Genomic DNA, 19,886 nt, shown 5'->3' with positions numbered 1-19,886 from the left:
AGTGTCTTTCCCACTCAAAGTGAAAATTATGTAGCTTTGGGAGCTATCAAATAAGAATGCATTTTAGCAAAAATAAAGTTGTTTTCCAATTCTTTATGAGCATTCTAATATCCATAAGTTAAGTGGTTTGTATCTTAGAAAAAGGAATTAAAATTTGAAGTAGTGTTGTTCTTATGAGAGATAGAAGACTATATAATTGATAAACTAATATCTTTTGTGAATAACTCTGACATTGAGTTATGAGGTTTAGTCATAAGTGAATTTTGCAAGGGGTTTAATCTTCACCTGAGCATATCTTTCCATTGATTCTTAGACAGAGTGGGAGGGAGGGAGGGGGAGAGAGAGAGAGAGAGAGAGAGAAAGAAAGAGAGAAACATCAATGTGAGAGAGACACTGGTTACCTCCCACACTACCCTTACTGGGGTTGGGGATCAAACTTGCAACCCAGGTAGGTATGTGCCTTTGACCAGGAATTGAACCTGTGATCCTTTAGTCTGAGGGTTGACATTCTAACTGCTGAACCAAACCGACCAGGATCATAAGTGTATTTTTTTAAAAACATCTGTTTAATCTACTTTATTTTGCCTATTCATCTGCTTTGTCATGGACTGAATCTGCATTAATTATATTTTCAAATAAAACACTGGGATAAATTAGTTCATAGGGCCAAACATTAGGATATTTAAAATAGTGACATAGCCCGGCCATTGTGGCTCAGTGGATAGAATTTTGTTCCATGGACTGAGAGGTTCTAGTTCAATTCCCAGTCAGGGCACATACCAAAGGTTGTGGGCTCGATCACTGGTGGGCAGCCGATTGATGTTATCTCTCTCACGTGGATGTTTCTATCACTCTCCCTCCCTTCCTCTCTCTCTAAAAAACAAAAAAATCAATAAAAATATATTTTATTTATTTTTATTTTTTATTAGTTAATTTTTGTTACAGATGTTTCTCCTTTTAATAAAAATATATTTTTAAAAAATAGTGACAAAATTATATAGCATTTGCTTATTGAGCATCTCTCTCTCTTTTTTTTTTTTTTTGTTACACGCCCCTTGCGGGAAACAAACCCGGGACTCTCTGGTCTGCAGGCCAACGTTCCAACTGCTGAGCCAAACTGGCCAGGGTTTGAGCATCTCTTTATTAAGCATCCGCTATGTAGCATATTTGCTAAGTGAGAGGGATACAAAAATGAAAAGATATGATCTCTGCTTGTAAGGATTCTGCATAAATGAACATGTCTACAGATAATTACAATACAGTGAAATAATTGCTAAGAGAGTTGTTATTCAAATAAAGTATGGTAGGAATGTTGAGGATGGAATGATCATTTGATAAGGAGATGAAGGAAGGAATAGATAGAATGGCTTCTTTGGGTAATTGAAACAAGTTTGTTTTTTTTAAATCCTCACCCGAGGATATTTTTCCATTTATTTTCAGATAGAATGGGAGGGAAAGGTAGAGAAAGAAAGAGAGAGAGAAAGAGAGCGCGAGAGAGAAACACCAGTGTGAGAGAGACACATTGATCGGTTGCTCCCGCACGACCCTGACCAGGCCCGGGGACCAAACTGCAACTGAGGTATGTGCCCTTGACTGGAATCAAACCCAAGACTCTGGTCCTCAGGCTGATGCTCTAACTACTGAGCCAAACTAATCAGGGCCTGAAACAGGTTTTAAAAGAAGAGCAACCCTGGCCAGTGCTGCTCATTGAATTGAGTGTCGTCCCGTGGACTGAGAGGTCCCAGTTTTATTCCCTGTCAGGGCACAGGCCAGGGTTATTCCAGTTAGGGGCGTGCAGGAGGCAGTCAATCAGTATTTCTCTTTCACATCAATGTTTTTATCTCTCTCTCCCTTCTTCTCTATTAAAAAAAAATCAATAAAAACATATTATTAAAAAGAAAACAAAAAGCAGGATTTTAGCATGCAAATGAGAGAGAAGTACATTATAGGCAGCACTAATAAAGAGCATGAGTAATAGCATGAAGGAGTAAAAATAGATGGCTTGTTTGAGAAACTTTTATTTTGTGTGACATCATATGAGGGAAGGGGCAGAAGAGAAGATGAGGCAGAAAGGTAATTTAGGATCAAGTTTTGAAGGATTTTAATGTCATGATGCTTTTTCCTTTACAACAGTGATGAGGAGTTCCAACAGATTTTAAGTATTGAATCACAAGGTTAGATCTTTAGTTTTAGAAAAGCAGTCTTGGTGATAATGTGGAAGACATTGGAATTTGTGCCTAGAGGCAAGGGGGCCTGGTAGAGTAATATAGTAGAGAGCCTGTGAGAAATAAATTTCTGGAGTCCAACCAAATCATCTGGATGGAGAGACACAGATTTGGGAGTCATCAACCAGTGTAGTGAAGGCTGTAGGAAATACACTCCCAGGGAAGTTTGTACATCTCTAGAAAAGTAGAGGCTGAGGAAGAACCCTGGGGATGATCAACATTTGAACAGCTGTCAGGGAAAAAGAAAACAGTTTGAAAAACAGCTAGAGAAGTAAGATGACCAGGAAAGATTGGATTTGTGAGATTCAAGGCAGGGGAGAGTTTTTGAGAAGGTAATTGTTAGTAGCATTCAAATGTCACCTTATAAGGACTGAAAGTTGTCCTTGGGTTTTACAGGTAAGAGTCTCGTTAGTGGCTTGAGGGCTTTTCAGTGGAGGTGGTGTGTATGGAAGCTCACTATCAACAGGTTAAAAAGGCTGTGCCCTGACCGGTGTGGCTGAGTTGATTGAGTGACATCCCATGCACTGAAAGGTTGCTGGTTTGATTCCTGGTCAGGGCACATGTCCAGGTTGTGGGCTTGATCCCCAGTAGGGGGTATGCAGGAGGCAGCTGATTGATATTTCTCCCTCTTCCTTCTTCTCTCTTTAAAAATCAATAAAATGTCTTAAAAAAAAAAAGAAGTCTGTGAGTGTGACAGTTCTGAAAGTGTTTGACTGAATGGATGCAGAGGGTAATTAAGGGCATTTCCTTCCACGTAAAAGATATGTGTAGGTATACATCAATGATGATAATTTGTTTTTTTCTCCAGTTTTAATTGTTGTAAGGAGACTGGTGGTTCCCCACATGCATGAGGTGGGGTGGGGTGGGGGAGAAGTGGAATGAGAAAAGCAATTTAGGTTAGGGCACTCCCTGTTAGCGACTAATTTCTCAATAGACTTAAATATAAGTTGAGCCCTGGCTGATTTGGCTCAGCAGTTAGAGCCACGGACCAGAGTCGCAGGTTCGATTCTAGTCAAGGGCACGTACTTTGGTTGTGATTCAGTCCCCAGCCCTGGTCAGGGTTATGCAGGAGGCAACCAGTCAATGTGTCACTCTCGCATCGATGTTTCTTTCTCTCTCTCTCTCTCTTCCCCCTTTGTCTGAAAATAAAAATGGGGAAATATCCTTGAGTGAGGATTAAAAAAATAAAAAATATAAGTTGAAATTTTATTGAGTTAAATATAATTTGTGCAAATAGGGCATGAGTAACAGATGTCAAAAAGATATAGGAATGTTAAAACTTGGAAATTCTACAAGAATGAGACATTCAGTAGCCACTGATGATATTCCCAAGGACTCTTTGATGTTCTGAATTTTTAAAGCTAGGAATTTCTCTTTGCATTTCTGTCAGTTAAAAAAAAAGTACTTCTGCAAAGTGTGTGTGTGTGTCCAAAGAATATGGATGGGAGACTCTGAGGACTGCTCATTCTAGGAATGATTGATAGATATTTTACATTTGGCCAAAATTAAATTTTTAGCATAAATCCTGTAATATCCTACAAAAGGGTTAATGTTTTAATATCCATCCTGACAAACACCTATCTATTAAAAAATGGTTATTTCAACTTATAAACCAAGGTTTTTTTAAAAAAAAGAAGTATCATGGTAAAATTTGAATATTTTTGCAGTAAGAGATATCCAGTTCGTGGATTATCAAATTCTGTTGCTTAATTTTTCACTTCAGTCACTTATTTTCTATTTCTATAACTTTATAATAGTTTTCCAGTTTTGCATTCTTGTTTTTGTGTTAGGTGCTGAATATGTGATTATTAAAATGTACTTTCAATATTAAGTAAAAAGGAAGATACCAATTTTCAATTAAACATGTAAGATTAATAATTCTGAATTTATACTTTGTAAAGTGAAGTCATGTATGTGGAACTGTTTTATATACTAGGTAGTTAGAAATTAAGTAGTTAATTTTAAATACTTAAAAATTCATTCTAAATTTAATAGAAAAACATGTTGCTTTGAAGCAAAGAGGTCATATATAATATTTTCTATTTCAGAGAGTTATATCCATAAATATAAAGATAAAAAAGATGTACTGAGATATATATATATTTTAAAGTATATTTTATGAGTTCTAAGATGGAAAAATGTATTTTGAGCTGGGGGTTAGGGGAAGAAGGCAATTTTGGAGGAATGGCTTTTTATGAGTTTGGTCCAGTAGTATGTAGCAGCAATTTTACTTTAAAAAAAGTGTACCATTTTATTTAGCATGTGTTGCAGTTCTGAACTTTAGTACGCTTTTACTTGCACAATGTTTTTTATTGTAAAGCATGTATGTCAAAACCCAGAATCTGCATTGTCACTTCCTTATAGTAATTCCGGCTCTGCTAAGATAACATGCCTGAAACATTGTAAGTTTCTCATGTTTTTGAAAAACAGCTTGAGAATGTAAGAAAAGTTAAGGTATGATTAATTTTCTAAGTTTTAAATATTTAAAATTTTATTTCAATATTGCCAATATAATTTTTAAAACTATCAAATGAACTCTCCTATACCAACAGAAAATTCCAAAAATTGATTGTTTTTAGATGGCATCTAAATCTGCTCAGGTTAAATACTTCAAAATTGTTACTTTAGTGAATAAATAGAGATCTCTCATACTTGAGCCAATTTATGGCCTTTACTAAATTTTGACATACTTAAAGACATCTATCTTTAATGGAAAACAAGAAATTCTATCTCAAGTTTTGCTTGATATTTTAGATTCAAATAAACTTCTCAATAGAGGTAAATCTAAAACAGTTTTCAAATGTGACAACTATAACAGGACATTTTTGTGGGCTATCATTTTAGTGTGTTCAAAGGGAATTGTTTGCACTTGAACTATAGCTTTGTTTGTCCATTGCCTGCAGGTATCTTGTTTAAAAAGAAAAGTGAGTGAGAATGAACTAACTACAGACATCTGTCATTATTCTAACAATAGAGTACTATGCTTTAAAGAACAAACTTTTGTATTAATTTGTTGATTAAATATTTAAATGCAATGTTGGTGATATTTTAATATAATATGCCTTTTGTTGGTATTGACTTTACTATTTATGTGACAGGTATAGAAACTTTACACACACACACACACACACACACACACACACACAGAGTAATGCTTTAAAATAAAATTTGTCTTTTTTTCATTCTCCATGTAAACTTACAAGTAAATTTGCTGAATCACTCATTGTTAGAAATTGTCCTTATCTTTGTCATGACATTTATCACTGTATAGTAGTTTTTTCTTGTCTGTTATCCTGATTGAATTCCTATAAAGTGGGACTTTGTCTTACTTCTATGCTCATTGTCCTAAGTTTGGTTAGGATTAAATAGATTTTAAGAGTTAGGTTTTATATTTCTTATAGATATTTATTTTGTCTATTATATTTTACTTAAATCATATCTTTAGGGGGATTTTATATTTTATACTTTGTGTTCCTTTAACTTGATCATGGTGAATTCTAAGTGTATATGGTTATTTTTACCATTTAAATAGTTAACTCTTTAGAATTTAATGGGCTCATTTATATTTTTTATTATCCTAACAATGTAAAAATAAGGGAAATTTATGAATATGTTTAAACATTTAAGAACAACAGCAAGGGCTGCTGTCTGTGGAGTAGCCTGTGCTCTGTCTCACTGTTTCACTAATAAACTCTATTTCACTTAAAAACACACAAACGCGCGTGCGTATAAAAACCACGAGCAAATTATATTGGCTTATCTGCCTCCAGTCAGTGTGGTATTAGAGGGAAATTCTTTTCTTCCCTGAAAATCTAGATTTAGATCTTTGAGATCTCTGGTTTTCCACCCATTAACATTCCATTTATAGATATGTAGAATTCCCTAACCTAGATGTGAATTCCTAAGACATATGCTCAGTATTCTATAGATTTCAAAGTACTTTTGATTCATTTAGCCATTATTATTGAGTATTTCCTGTGTGTCAAGCAAAACAAAGTTAAACCAAACAAAGTTCCTGCCCTCATGGAGTTGACATTCAACAATCTTTCATCATCATCACTGCCTATTTAGGACAAATGGGAGTGCTTCTCATTTATTGACAGGGAATTCAACATAGTTCAGGTCATCAGGTTTGCTTTGCAAGAGCAAAACTATCATATGTCTTCAATGTATTCTGGTTAAATTTCAAAGTCATTAGGGAACCTCTTAGATGAGTCATTGAATGATTTTGTTTTAGTAGTTACTTTTTTTGTTTTCTCTCTGCTTGGAAACTCACTTTTCCACCTTCCTCAGTATGAATTTTAATAAAACCTTTCAAACTTTTGTTTGCATGACACTGTACTTTCCTAGTTCTTAATTTATCAACAGTTTTGACATCTCCATCTTTGTTTTCATTGTCTATGGTTTCCATAAAGAATTTTATAAACGCTTTATTTCAGAATTTATGTCATTATCATTAATTTCTTAACCATATTTTTGGTTTTTAGTTTTTTAAGAGTGTACTTCAGTGGCTTTTAATATATTCACAGAATTGTGTATCTGTTACCACTGTTCAATTCCAGAACATTTTCATTGCCTCAGAAAGAAATGTACCTGTTAACAATCACTCCCTATTTTCTCTTCTCCCAGCTCCTGGCAACCACTAATGAATCTACTTTCTGTGTCTACAGATTTGTCTATCTTGATATTTCATAAAAGTGGAATCATATAATGTGGCCTTTTGTGTCTGCCTTCTTTAATTTAGCATAGTGTTTTCAAGGTTTATCCATGTTGTAGCATGTATCGGTACTTCATACCTTTTATTGCCAAATAATATTCCATCATAGGAATATACCACATTTCATTTATCCATTCATCAGTAGATAGACATTTGGGTTTCTGCTAATGCCACTGAGAACATACATTTACATGTTTTTATGTGGACATGTGTTTTTAGTTCTCTTGGTAATATACCTAGGAGTAGAATCACTGGATCATATTGTAACTTTGTAGTTAACATTTTGAGGAACTGCCAAAGCGTTTTCCAAGGTAGTTGGACTATTACATATGCCCACCAGAAATGTATAAAGGTTTAATTTCTCTATTTCCTGGTCAATACTTCTGCCTGTATTTTATTGTAGTCATTTAGTGAGTATGAAGTGGTATTTCACTGTGTTTTTTTATTTGTATTTCCCTAATAACTAATAATATTGAGCATCTTTTCTTGTATTTATTAGCCATTGTATATAGTTTTTGAGAACTGTTCACATCTTTCTTGCCATTAGGGTTTGTTTTTTTATCTTTTTGTCATTGAATTGTATATTCTGGATGTTATTCCCTTATCAGGTAAATAATTTGCAAATATTTTTTTCCATTCAGTAATTGTCTTAATTGTGCCTTATTACTATTATTATTATGGTAAAATATATATAACAGAATTTACCATTTTAAGTGTACAATTCAGTGACATTAACATGTTTAAATATATTCACAGTGTTGTACAACTATCACCTTCATCCATATCCAGAAATTTTCCATCATTTCAAATAGAAACTCTTGCCTATTAAACAATAACTCCCTTTCTTCTCCTTTCCCAGCCCCTGATAACTGCTATTTCTAATTGTTAGCTCTGTAAGTTTGCCTATTCTAGGTGCCTCATATAAGTGTAATAAAATAATATCTGTGATGATGGTGTTAGAAGTTCAATTTTGAGAAAGCTCAATTTATCTACTTTTTATATTTTCAATAATTTTTAATCTTAAATTTTTAAATTTATATTGTCACTTGTGCTTTTGGTGTCATATCTAAAAAGCCATTGCCTAATCAAAGGTCACGAAGATTCACTTTAACTATTTTTTTTCTTTCTTTTTATTATCCTCACTGAGGACATTTTTGCATTTATCTTCAGATAGAGTGGGAGGGAGAGAGGAAGGGAGAGAGAGAGAGAAACATCGATGTGAGAGAGACACATCGACTGGTTGCCACCCACACAACCCCATCCAAGACTGGGGACAAACTGCAACTGAGGTACTTGCCCTTAGCGGGAACTGAACCTGGGTCTCTCTGGTTCGCGGGCCGATGCTCTCACCACTGAGCCAAACCATCCAGGGCCACTTTAACCGTTTTTGAGTACTCTCTTACTTGGCCCTCCCATCCATATTTAAAACATCAATATAATTATCAAGGTCTTTATGGGAAGGGTTGATTAAATGTCCTCTTTTTACTTTTTTTTTTTTTAATTTTTTTATCCTCACCTGAGGACATTTTTCCATTTTTTGTTCAGATAGAGTGGGAAGGAGAGAGAGGAAGAGAGAGAGAGAGAGAGAGAGAGAAACATCGATGTGAAAGGGACACATCAAGTGGCTGCAACCCGCACGACCAACCAGGGCCAGGGACAAATTGCAACCGAGGTACGCGCCCTTAGTGGGAATCGAACCTGGGTCTCTCTGGACCGCAGGCCGGCGCTCTAACCCCTGAGCAAAACCGGCCAGGGCCTCTTCTTACATTTTTAGATCAGGATAGTGGGTTTCAAACTTTAGAATCTCCTGGGATGCTTACTAAAACACAGGTTCCTCAGTGATTTTTGTACATTTGTAGTAAAATTCTAGTAGACTCGGCATCATGTGGTTGAAAAAGTATGGAATTAAAATAGTTCATCATGGTGATTAAAGAACATGGCTCCTAGAGCCTGACTACCTGAATATGAATCCTGGCTGTGACACTTTCTAGTTGTACAAACTTGGGCAAGTCACTTGTTCTCTCTGGGCATTCATTTCCTCTCTCACAGGGTTATTGCAAGGATTAAACAAGCTAGTATCTAAAGCACTTAGAATAGTTTGGCAATAGTAAGCACCACACAAGTGTTAGATATTGTTATACCCTTTCAGTCAGTAATGCTCTTTCTAGGGACTTAATCTAAGAACATTATCAGATAGTGCCTAAAGATGTATGTATAGCAATTTCATCGCAGAGACTAATTCCAAGAAATCTACCATATATAGTCAGTAGACCTATTATTAAATAAATTAATGAAATTTATGAGGTGTCATTTGCCATTTGGTCGTATTTTCAAAAATTATTTAATGGGAAAATTGGGAAAATAATGATGTAAGTGAAAAATATCAAATAAATATGCAACTATATATAAAGTATGTCTCTAAAATACTTTATACTTAAAAATACTGGGCAGAAAAGTGGAGTATTGGTCTTGCAATGCATAGAAAGAAATATGTTATGCCCGGCCGGTGTGGCTTAGTGGTTGAGCATCAAACCATGCAGAGGTTACCAGTTCAGTTCAGGGCACATTGTCCAGGTTATGGGCCTGATCCCTAGTGGGGGCATGCAGGAGGTGGCCAATCGATGTTGTCTGTCATCAATGTTTCTATCTTTCTCTCTAAAATCAATAAAGAAAAAAAAATTTTTTTAAAGAAATATGTTAAAATGTTGAAAGTAGTTATCCTTGAAAACTGGGAGGAGGGATTTTAATTTCTTCTGTATTCTATTGAATTCTCTTGACTTTAACAATAAGTATTTCATACTCAGAAAAACATTTTTTAAAAAGACTAAATTGGGGAGAAAGCTCAATATGAGATAGGAAAGCATAATGAATAAGAAACCTGAGTCTGAGAAATAAGCCAGTCAGAGAAAGACAAATACCATATCATTTCACTTATATGTGGAATCTAATGAACAAAAGAAATTGATGAACAAAATAGGTTCAGAGATATGAATGTGTGGAACAGACTGAGAGACTTCAGAGGGGAGGGAGGTGTGGTGGGGACAGGAATAGATTAACCTAAGACCATATATGCATAGCCCATGGACAAAGACAGTAGAGTGGTGAAGGCCTGGGGTGGGGGCTGAGTGGAGTGGGGAAAAATGGGGGAATATCCATAATACTGTCAACAATTTAAAAACCCTAAGTTCTAGTACTAGTACTGCTATTTCTAAGTCATTTGTAGCATTTTTATTGACATAAATTTTACATACCATGAAAAGCGCCATTCTTAAATGTCTGACTCAATGAGTTTTATTTTTATTTACTTTTAATTTATTATTATTATTTTGTTAATCCTCACCCAAAGATATTTTTCCATTGATTTTTAGAATGGAAGGGAGGGAGGGGGAGAGAGAAAGAGACAGAGCAGACAGCGAAACAGAAACATTGATGTGAGAGAGACACATCAATTGGTTGCCTCTCAGATGACCCCGACTGGGGCCTGGGATCAAATCCGAAACCCAGGTACATGCCTTTGACTGGGAATTGGACCCACAGCCCTTTGGTTTGAAGGCTGACACTGTAACTGCTGAGCCAAACTGGCCAGGGCTTTTTCAATCTCTTTTAATAATGCTTTGTAGTTTTCAGTATATAGGCCTTTCATGTTCTTTCTTAAGTTAATGCCTAGGTATTTTATTCTTTTGGTTGTAACTGCAAAAGAAATTGTATTTTCCATTTCTTTTTCTGAAGTTTCATTGTCAGTATACAGGAAGGCAGTGGATTTTTGTACACTGATTTTGTATCCTGCAACTTAGCAGTATTTGTTCATTGTTTCTAATAGTTTTCTGTTTTTTTGTTTGAAGTCTTCAAGGTTTTCTATATACAGAATCACGTCCTCCGCAAAAAGTGACAGTTTTACTTCTTCCTTTTATATTTGGATGCCTTTTATTTCTTTCTCTTGCCTTATTGCTCTGGCTAAGACTTCCAGAACTATGTTGAATAAGAGTGGTGAGCCCTGGCCGGTTTGGCTTAGCGGTTAGAGCGTCGGCCTGCAGTCCTGAGAGACCCAGGTTCGGTTCCCGCTAAGGGCGCGTACCTCGGTTGCAGTTTGTCCCCGGCCCTGGTCGGTTGTGCGGGTGGCAGCCACTCGATGTGTTCCTTTCACATCGATGTTTCTCTCTCTCTCTCTGTTCCTCTCTCTCCCTCCCACTCTACCTGAACAAAAAATGGAAAAATGTCCTCGGGTGAGGATTAAAAAAAAAAAAAAAAAAGAGTGGTGAGAGTGGACATCTTTGTTTTGTCTTGTTCCTGATCATAGAGGAAAAATTTTCAGTTTTTCACCATTGACTGTGATATTAGCTGAGAGTTTATCATATATGGCCTTTATTATGTTAAGGTACTTTCCTTCTATTACTATTTTATTGAGTGTTTTAAACATAAATGGATGTTGTATCTTACCACATGCTTTTTCTGTATCTCTTGATAAGATCATATGATTTTTATCCTTTTTTTGTTAATATGGTGTATTACATTGATTGGTTTGCATATGTTGAACCATCCTTGTGCTCCTGGAATAAACTCCACTCGATCGTGATGTATTATTATTTTTTTAATGTACTGTTGTATTTGATTTTCAAGTATTTTTTTTTTTTAAGGATTTTTGCATCTGTATTCATGAAAGATATTGGTCTGTAGTTTTCTTTTTTTGCGGTTATCCTTGCCAGCTTTTGGTATCAGGGTTATACTGGCCTCATGAAATGTGTTAGGAAGTATTGCGTCTTCTTCAATATTTTGGAAGAGTTTGAGAAGGATAGGTTTTAAATTTTCTTTGAATGTTTGGTAGAATTCACTGGTGAAGCCATGTGGTCCTGGACTTTAATTTTATGGGAGGTTTTGTTTTTTTTTTAAATCCTCACCCGAGGACATTTTTGCATTTTATCTTGAGATATAGAATGGGAGGGAGAGAAGGAGGAAGAGAGAGATAGAAACATCAGTGTGATAGAGACACATTGAGTGGTTGCCACCTGCACGACTCCAACCGGGGCCGGGGACAAACGGCAGCTGAGGTACATGCTCTTAGCAGGAACTGAACCCGGGTCTCTTGGGTTCCTGGGCCGACGCTCTAACTGCTGAGCCAAACAGGCCAGGGCTATGGGAGGTTTTTTATGGTTGTTTCAATTTCCTCACTGCTGATTGGTCTATTTAGATTTTTCAGTTCTTTACGATTTAGTCTAGGAAGGTTATATATTTCCAGGAACTTATCCACCTCTTCTAGGTTGTTGAATTTGGTGGCATATAATCTTTTATAGTATTCTAGTATGATCTTTTGTATATCTGTGATGTCTATGGTGACTTCTCTTTCATTTCTGATTTTGTTTATATGAGTCTTTTCTCTTTTCCTTAGTGAGCCTAGCTAGGGTTTTGTCAATTTTATTAATCTTTTCAAAGAACCAGCTCTTTGTTTTATTAAATTTTTTGTAGTCTTTTTGTTCTCTATTTCATTCAATTATGCTATTATTTTATTATTTCCTTTCTTCTGCTGATTTTGGGTTGTGTTTGTTGTTCTTTTTCTAGTACTTTACAATGTAATGTTAAATTATTTACTTGGGATTTCTCTTGTTTCTTGAGACAGGCCTGTAATGATATAAACTTCCCTCTTATTACTGCTTTTGCTGCATCTCTGAAGTTTTGGTTTGTTGTATTTTCATTCTCATTTGTTCTATATACCTTTTGATCACATCTTTTATTTCTTCTTTAACCCAGTCATTTTTTAGTAGTATGTTGTTTAATCTCCATGTATTTGTGGGTTTCTTCACTTCCTTTTTGCAGTTGATTTCCAATTTCAAGACATCACGGTCAGAAAACATGCTTGGTGTAATTCCAATCTTTTTGAATTTGCTGATGCTAGTTTTGTGACCCAACATATGGTCTATCCTTGAGAATGTTTAATGTGCACTGGAGAAGAATGTATAATCTGATGTTCTGGGATGAAAGGCTCTGTAAATGTCAATTATGTCCATTTGGTCTAATGTGTCATTTAAGACCGATATTTCTTTATTGATTTTCTGTTTGGATGATGTATCTAGAGCTGTCAGTAGAGGCTTGAGATCCCCAACTATGACTGTATTTTTATCTGTTTCTCCCTTTAGTTCTGTGAGTAGTTGCTTGATATATTTCGGTGCTTCCTGGTTGGGTGCATATATATTAAGAAATGTTGTTTCCTTGATGTAATGTCCCCTTTATCATTATAAAATGTCCATTTTTGTCTCTTGTTATCTTGAAATCTATTTTGTCAGATATAAGTGGCTAAACCTGCTTTTCTGTGGATGTTATTTACTTGAAGAATAATTTTCCACCCCTTTACCTTGAATCTGCCTTTGTCTTTGCAGCTTAGATGTGTCTCATGTAGACAGCATATGGTTGGGTTTTGTTTTTTGATCCACTTTGCTACTCTGTGCCTCTTTATTGGTGAAATTAGTTCATTTACAGTTAGGGTAATTATTGATGTATGAAGATTTCCTATAGCCATTTTATTTTATTTTTTCTGGTAGCTCTGTGCCTCCATTGGTTCTTTTTCTTTTGTTTGTTGTTTTTGTTGGTGGTATTCCATAGTTCTTTTCTCTGTTTCCTCTTTTTTTTTTTTTTTTTTTAAGCTATATGTCTTAATTTGGGGATTTTTGTGTGTGGTTACCATTAAGTTTATAAAAAATAGAGTTACATATAATATATATAATACTTTTTTTTTAGTGGATCTGATTTTCATCTTCCTTTGCCAGTTCAGACCCTTACGCCCTCCCCTTTTATGTTTTTGTTGTTACAAATAATCCCTGTTTATGCTGTAAATTTCTTGGTGATCTTACTTGTAATGTTGTGACTTTATGTTCTTTGTTTCTGGTAGAATAACTCCCTTGAGTCAATTTCCTGCAGTGGAGGTTTTCTGGTGATAAAGTCCCTCAGCTTCTGTATGTCTGGGAAAGTCTTCATTTCCCCTTCATATTTAAAGGATAATTTTGCTAGAAATATTATTTGTGGCTGGTAATTTCTCTCTTTCAGACATTTGAATATTTAGCTTAACTCTCTTCGGTCTTGTAGAGTTTCTGCTGAGAAATCGGATGATATTCTGACGGATTTCCCTTTGTAGGTGACTTCCTTCTTTTCCCTGGCTGCTTTGAGAATGTTTTCTTTATCATTAATTTTTGACAGTTTTAATACAATATGCTTTGGAGAGAACCTCTTTGGATTGAGGTAACTAGGTGTTCTGTTTGCTTCTTGGATTCTAGGATCTAGTTCTTTCCATAGGTTTGGGAAGTTCTCATCCACTATTCGTTTGAATAGGTTGTTTGTTCCTTTCTTCCTCTCTTCTTCTGGTATGCCTATTATTCTAATATTGCTTCTTCTGATGGAATTAGATAGTTCACTTAGAGCTCTTTCATTTTTCTTTATGCTCAGGTCTCTCTCTTCTTCCCTCTACATTATTTTTGGACTCCTATCTTTGATATCACTAATTCTCTCCTCTATCTCATTGGTTTTATTTTCTATGCTCATTAGTTCACTCCTAATATCCTTAAGTGCATCCTTCATTTCCAGGATTTCTGACTGGTTCTTTTTTAAAGTTTCAGTGTCTTTGATAAAGTACTTGTTTTATTCATTATTATATATTTTTTCTGGGTACATTGAATTGCCTGGCTGTTTTTTTTGTTTTGTTTTTTTTGTATCTCATTGAGTATTTTCAGAACTGCAATCTTGAAATCTCTGTCATTTATATCATATATTTCCATGTATTCCAGCTTGCTTTCTGGGTATTTTTCATTTTCTTTCTGAGCTTCCTCGTTATCGTCGTTATTCATGGTATTTGCTGGTCTCCTTTGTCTAGGCATGTATGTATTATTGGCCCTTCTCTAGCAGCTTTTTCTGAAGAGGTCTTTCTATTTTCTAGTAAATGGTGTTGAATCAGAAAATTTTTACGTCTGTGATCTCCTGGACTTAACATCCCGGGCTGAGACAGTACACCACACTGCTTGGGGTGGGGTTTGTTTTGCCCTCACTGCAATGGTGACCTCGACCTCTGGGAGTTCCCCCCCAGCTGGGGATCAGTCACAGAAGGAAATAGCAGTTCCACTGCAGTAGCTGTCCATTGACAGACAATGTGCTCCTCCACTGACACCAAGGACAATGGATGGCAAGTTTTGGGAGTCCAAGGGGCAACAGGGCTCCCTGGTTCCATTTCTACATCTGAAACACCACTGGCCAGTAGTGGACAGCCTTGTTGCAGAATACCCTTGCTCTGTCAGGTGTCTCTGCTGGCTTAGTCACTGTTTTCTCTGCTTGCCTTGCTGGACTGCCCACTACGACTCTCTTCCTCCTGGCTGAAGGAAGCTCCTGCTACCACTGGCTTCCTTCCCTCTCAGGGCCGAGCCACGAGCTCCTGGCTGCAGAGCTATGTCTGTGGCCATCTGAGCTTTCCTTTCCTCTCACCTCCCTGTTTATTTCTGGGGGCACATCTTTAGCACAGATCTCTCAGGCTTGCCTCCACATTGAGTAGGTGATTCTTTGTTGGGTTCAAGTTGGTTAATTTGTTGAAATTTTAGGGGGGGAGGCCAAGGGGATCTCTCACACTACCATTCCTCTGATGTCACTTACTAGTACTGCTATTAAATAGTTTTGAACCTTGAATGAATTCTATCTCTTCCTTAGGGGACACAGTCTCCTCATCTACAAAATGAGGAGTTGGACCAAAATTAAAAAGCTAATATAGTTGAGTAGTTAAGAGCTGAAAAGTCAGAAATGGGGAGTTAGGGACAACAGCTGAGAAGATCAGTGCATGGGTTTATATCCTGGTTCTCGTCTGTTTGGTGACTTAAACAAAGTTAATTTAACTTTCTGTGCTTCAGTTTTCTTACTTATAACATGGGAATGATAATAATACCTCACAGGGCAGTTGTGAGAATTAAATGAGTTCATACATGTAAAGGACTTTATATACAGTCTGGCACAAAGTAAGGATTTAAATTCTTTTAATACAGTCATTTATTGCCAGTGATATTTTTAGATGAGTGATTCATAAATTTGTCTATTGTTTTGAAACTTTAGCTGATTTTCTGTTGAGGGGTTTTTGAGATTATGGAGATTATTGATTTGTGAAATAGAATATTTTGGAGTCCCTGTCCCCCTCCCCAAGCTTTGCCTATTTGTCTTGTGTTCTTTTTTTTTTAAATCCTCTCCCAAGGATATTTTTCCATTTATTTTCAGGTAGAGTAGGAAAGAGAGGGAGGGAAGGAGGGGGAGAGAGAGAGAGAGAGAGAGAGAGAGAGAGAGAGGAAGGAAGGAAATAAGAAAAGGAAGGGAAGAAGGAACAAAGGAAGGAAGGGAGGAAGGGAGGGAAGAAGGGAGGAAGGAAGGAAGATAGATCAGTGTGAGAGAGACACATCAATTGGTTGCCTCCTGCATGACCCTAACCGGGGTTGGGGACCGAACTGCAACCCAGGTACGTGTCCTTGACCAGAATCGAGCTCGAGACTCTTTGGTCCGCGGGTGGATGCTCTAACCGTTGACCCAAACTGGCCAGGGTTATCTTGTGTTTTGCTGGCAGCTTCTTTGGGGCCTTAAATTACCTCATTGGTGAGGGTCTTTTGTAGATCTTTTTAGTAGTAAAAATCTCATACTTGATTTTCTAGAGTTTTTTTCTGACTCTTTTTGTTCTGAAGCTAATGGATGCAGCCTAATCTATCTGTAATTAAGTCACATCGGCTGTTAGATTGTACCTGTTTTTCTTCAACTGATATTTCAGTTTTAAACTTAGGAAATGACATAAAGCCCAAGAGAATGTTGTACCTCAATTGCCTAGCCCATTCTAGGAAAAGTTAACATTGTAAGGAAAATGCAACTAAAAGTTGATATCGCATGACCAAGTGCTTTAAGAGATAAATCTGAGTATGTGAAAGTCACTTTCATAGTCAGCAACCATGTTGAAATTAATTTTGAAGCCGCATGGAGCAAAGACTATAGAAATAGATTACTTTCATAATATTGTATCATTTTCCTTCACTGATTATATGAGATAATTAAATCTTCAGTGAATAAGGGACTCAGCTATTCTGCTGTTTTGGAAATATTTCTCTGAACAAGTCACTCTGTGGTACCTCAGTCTATAGTGGTAGTCATAATGAAGATGATATTTTTTCCCTCAAAAGGGTAAGAATGAAAGTTGTATTTTCATATATTTATTCGTAGATATTTGGAAACTCTCCTCTTTTCTGTATAGTGTAGGTACAGTAGGCTGTCCACTACAGGGGTCATTATTTTTGTGTTAGAGGGTAAATTAATAGAATAACATTGCCAGGAAATAAAATGTAGGGGTTTGATGACCACAGTTGAGGTATACAGTTTGTTACTTTCAACTAATATTTGAGGTTATTTTCCTCTTTTTAACACTGATGTTTTTTTCTCTCTCTCTCTTTCTCTCTCAAATCAATAAACATATCCTCAGATGAGGGAAAAAAGAAAAAAGAAACAAATGATATAAAAGAGTTAAAGGGGAATGATTGGAGCAAGCAAGTGAAAAGTTCTAAGACATGCAGTGTGACTGTGTAATAATGGAAACCACTTCAGGATTTATTGGTAGATGAGTAACTACTACAGCCTAAAGCCAAGTGAAGGCAAATAAAATCAATGAATATCTAAATAAACATTAAAAACTTTTGTTCCAAGAAAAGTGGAACATCATTTGCATTCATTATGACAAAAAAATGAATATCTAATAACACATAAATCCAGCCGTGTGGCTCAGTGGATTGAGCATCATCCCATGGACTGAGAGGTCCTGGTTCAATTGTCAGTCAGGGCACATGACCTAGTTGCTGGCTCAATCCCCAGTAGGGGGTGAGCAGGAGGCAGCTGATCGATATATCTCTCTCACATTGATGTTTCTATCTCTTTCTCCCTTCCTCTCTCTCAAAAAATCAATAAAAACATATTTTTTAAAAAACACATAAAATGCCCTTTCGAAAATTAAAGATGGCTGTCATGATTATTATAGATACACATATGGCCAAAGAAACAAGTAGTCAGTTTGTTCATGATGAATATATGTAGTAAATATTTATCCTTGTTAGTAACCATAGAAATAAATATTTTACAAATTGATGTGTTATATAAAATTAACAAAATCAAACTGTCAAGTGTTAGAAAGGTTGTTTGTGTTAGTGATGTTAGTTTTATATGTTAGTCTAGTCTATGTGCAAAAAGCAATATGGCAAAGCTCATCCAGATCCTTGGAGTAATAAGATTCTGAAATAACGTTCATTTTAGCTTCCTTGAATATAATTGAAATGTTTTAATAGTATATTAATAAGAGAAGGAATAAACCAAAAGGTAAGAAAATAGCTGCAGTTTTCCCATGTGCTAAAGTCTAGTGTGGTAGTGCTTTCTTCTTCACTTTCTCTCTGACTCACCCAAACTCTAGAAGCATTAACCCAACACAGCTTTTTTTCTTTCTGGCCTAGAGAGTTGCATGTTTGCTCTGCTGTTGTCTGAATCCGGCCTTCCAGCTTTGGCTTATGACACACTCCTTGGGAGTTTCCCCACCCCACTCCAAGAAAATGCGTTACCTTTACCATGTCATGTCTTTTCTTTGTTTCAGTGATTTCTTTGTTTAGGTGCTCATCCAAAAATATGCTTCCTGTTGATTTTTTTTTTTTTTTAGTTCTTTGTGGAGTTCTTCTGTATGGGTGGGACCAAACACTTGGGAGTCACTCCCAGTTAGTATAGTATAGTACAGCCATCCAAGAATGAGCGCTGTTTTAGTCTGCCAAAAAGTGTGAAGTAGATAAAGTGGAGTTAAAGTTAAGAAACGGAAATTGACCCTTGTTCTGTTTATTTCTCCCTTTATCTTTCAAGTTATCTTTTTTTCTTCCCAAATGAAAAATTCTTTCCATTTCTGATAAATTTTTATTGTATTGGTAATACTTTTTCCTCATTACTAGCATTATAGGTTTCTACATCATCTATGCCTAAATACTTTCCCTTGTTAGATAAGGGTATAAGATTTTATATTGTTTGTTGAGTTTTGTGAAGTCATAGGTGAGGTAATGTGTAACAATCAAGAAGTCAGGAAAGAAAAAAAGTAAACATTTTCTTACTCATTTTAATTATATTTAACAGCAATTTTTGATTTACTAAGAAATATATTACTGATTTTCTTTGTGTAGAGCAACCATAAATACTCCTGTAGTAGAACTGTAGATAATCTTCTATAGGTAATGTACAGTTGTGTTTAATTCTTTTAGTCTTTTCCATTCAGATTGGCTTCACTGCTTAAGAACCTCAGGAAGAAATGGCCCTGATTTTTAAAAAAGGAATACAACAGGATTGGAAAATCCAGATTGTTACGTGATTTAATTCTTCCTGATCTCCTCTGATCTCTGCCAGCTTATTCAGGTCACTACATGTTGTGTTTTACACTGACTGGTAGAGGTGTTAGCTTTTGGATATTTCTTTTCCTGATTTTTCTTTTACCTTTCTGACTGACCTATCTGAAATTCCTTCAAGCATTTTCCCCACTGATTTCTCCTTAAATGTTAGTGCTCCTAAAGTTCATTCATTTTTTTCCCCTGTAAATGTTATTTTTGAATCATCTCATATGTTATGATAATTTTAATAACCATTCAAATGCTGATGCCTTGAGATGTCTCCAGCCCTAAGGTCTCAGTTTTGTACCCAACTGCTTGCTTACATTATTCACTTGGATATCCTACAGAGACTCCAAAAGCAATATACCCCAAACTTAAATGAATCATTCACTAACCCCCTCATTAATATTTTCAAATACAGGTAATGGCATTATCATATATCCAGTAGACCACTCTAGAAACTGCTGTCTTCATCATTGAGCACATAGGATCTGTCACTAAGTCCCTTTCACTACTTTTAACGCTGTCCTTGTTTAGGACTTCATTATTTTCTTATTT

At 35.9% G+C, this 19,886-nt stretch overlaps 1 protein-coding gene across 31 annotated transcripts in view; it reads left to right on the top strand.

Moving 5' to 3' along the window:
* LOC118633232 (sarcolemma associated protein) overlaps positions 1–19,886 on the top strand; it is a 160,739-nt gene that overhangs the window by 23,620 nt on the left and 117,233 nt on the right. The window contains exon 1 of one of the 31 annotated variants that reach the window (XM_036266975.1): positions 4,603–4,679. The exons of the other annotated variants lie outside the window; for them this stretch is intronic. The gene's annotated coding sequence lies outside the window, so the exon portion shown is untranslated. Of the gene's footprint in view, positions 1–4,602; positions 4,680–19,886 lie in introns of those variants that run through there. 31 annotated transcript variants of the gene reach the window in all.

This window comes from Molossus molossus, unplaced genomic scaffold, assembly GCF_014108415.1.
Source record: "Molossus molossus isolate mMolMol1 unplaced genomic scaffold, mMolMol1.p scaffold_m16_p_18, whole genome shotgun sequence".
Classification (NCBI taxonomy): domain Eukaryota; kingdom Metazoa; phylum Chordata; class Mammalia; order Chiroptera; family Molossidae; genus Molossus; species Molossus molossus.
The sequence above is the reverse complement of the archived record's forward strand: the minus strand, read 5'-3'. Positions and strand labels throughout refer to the sequence as shown.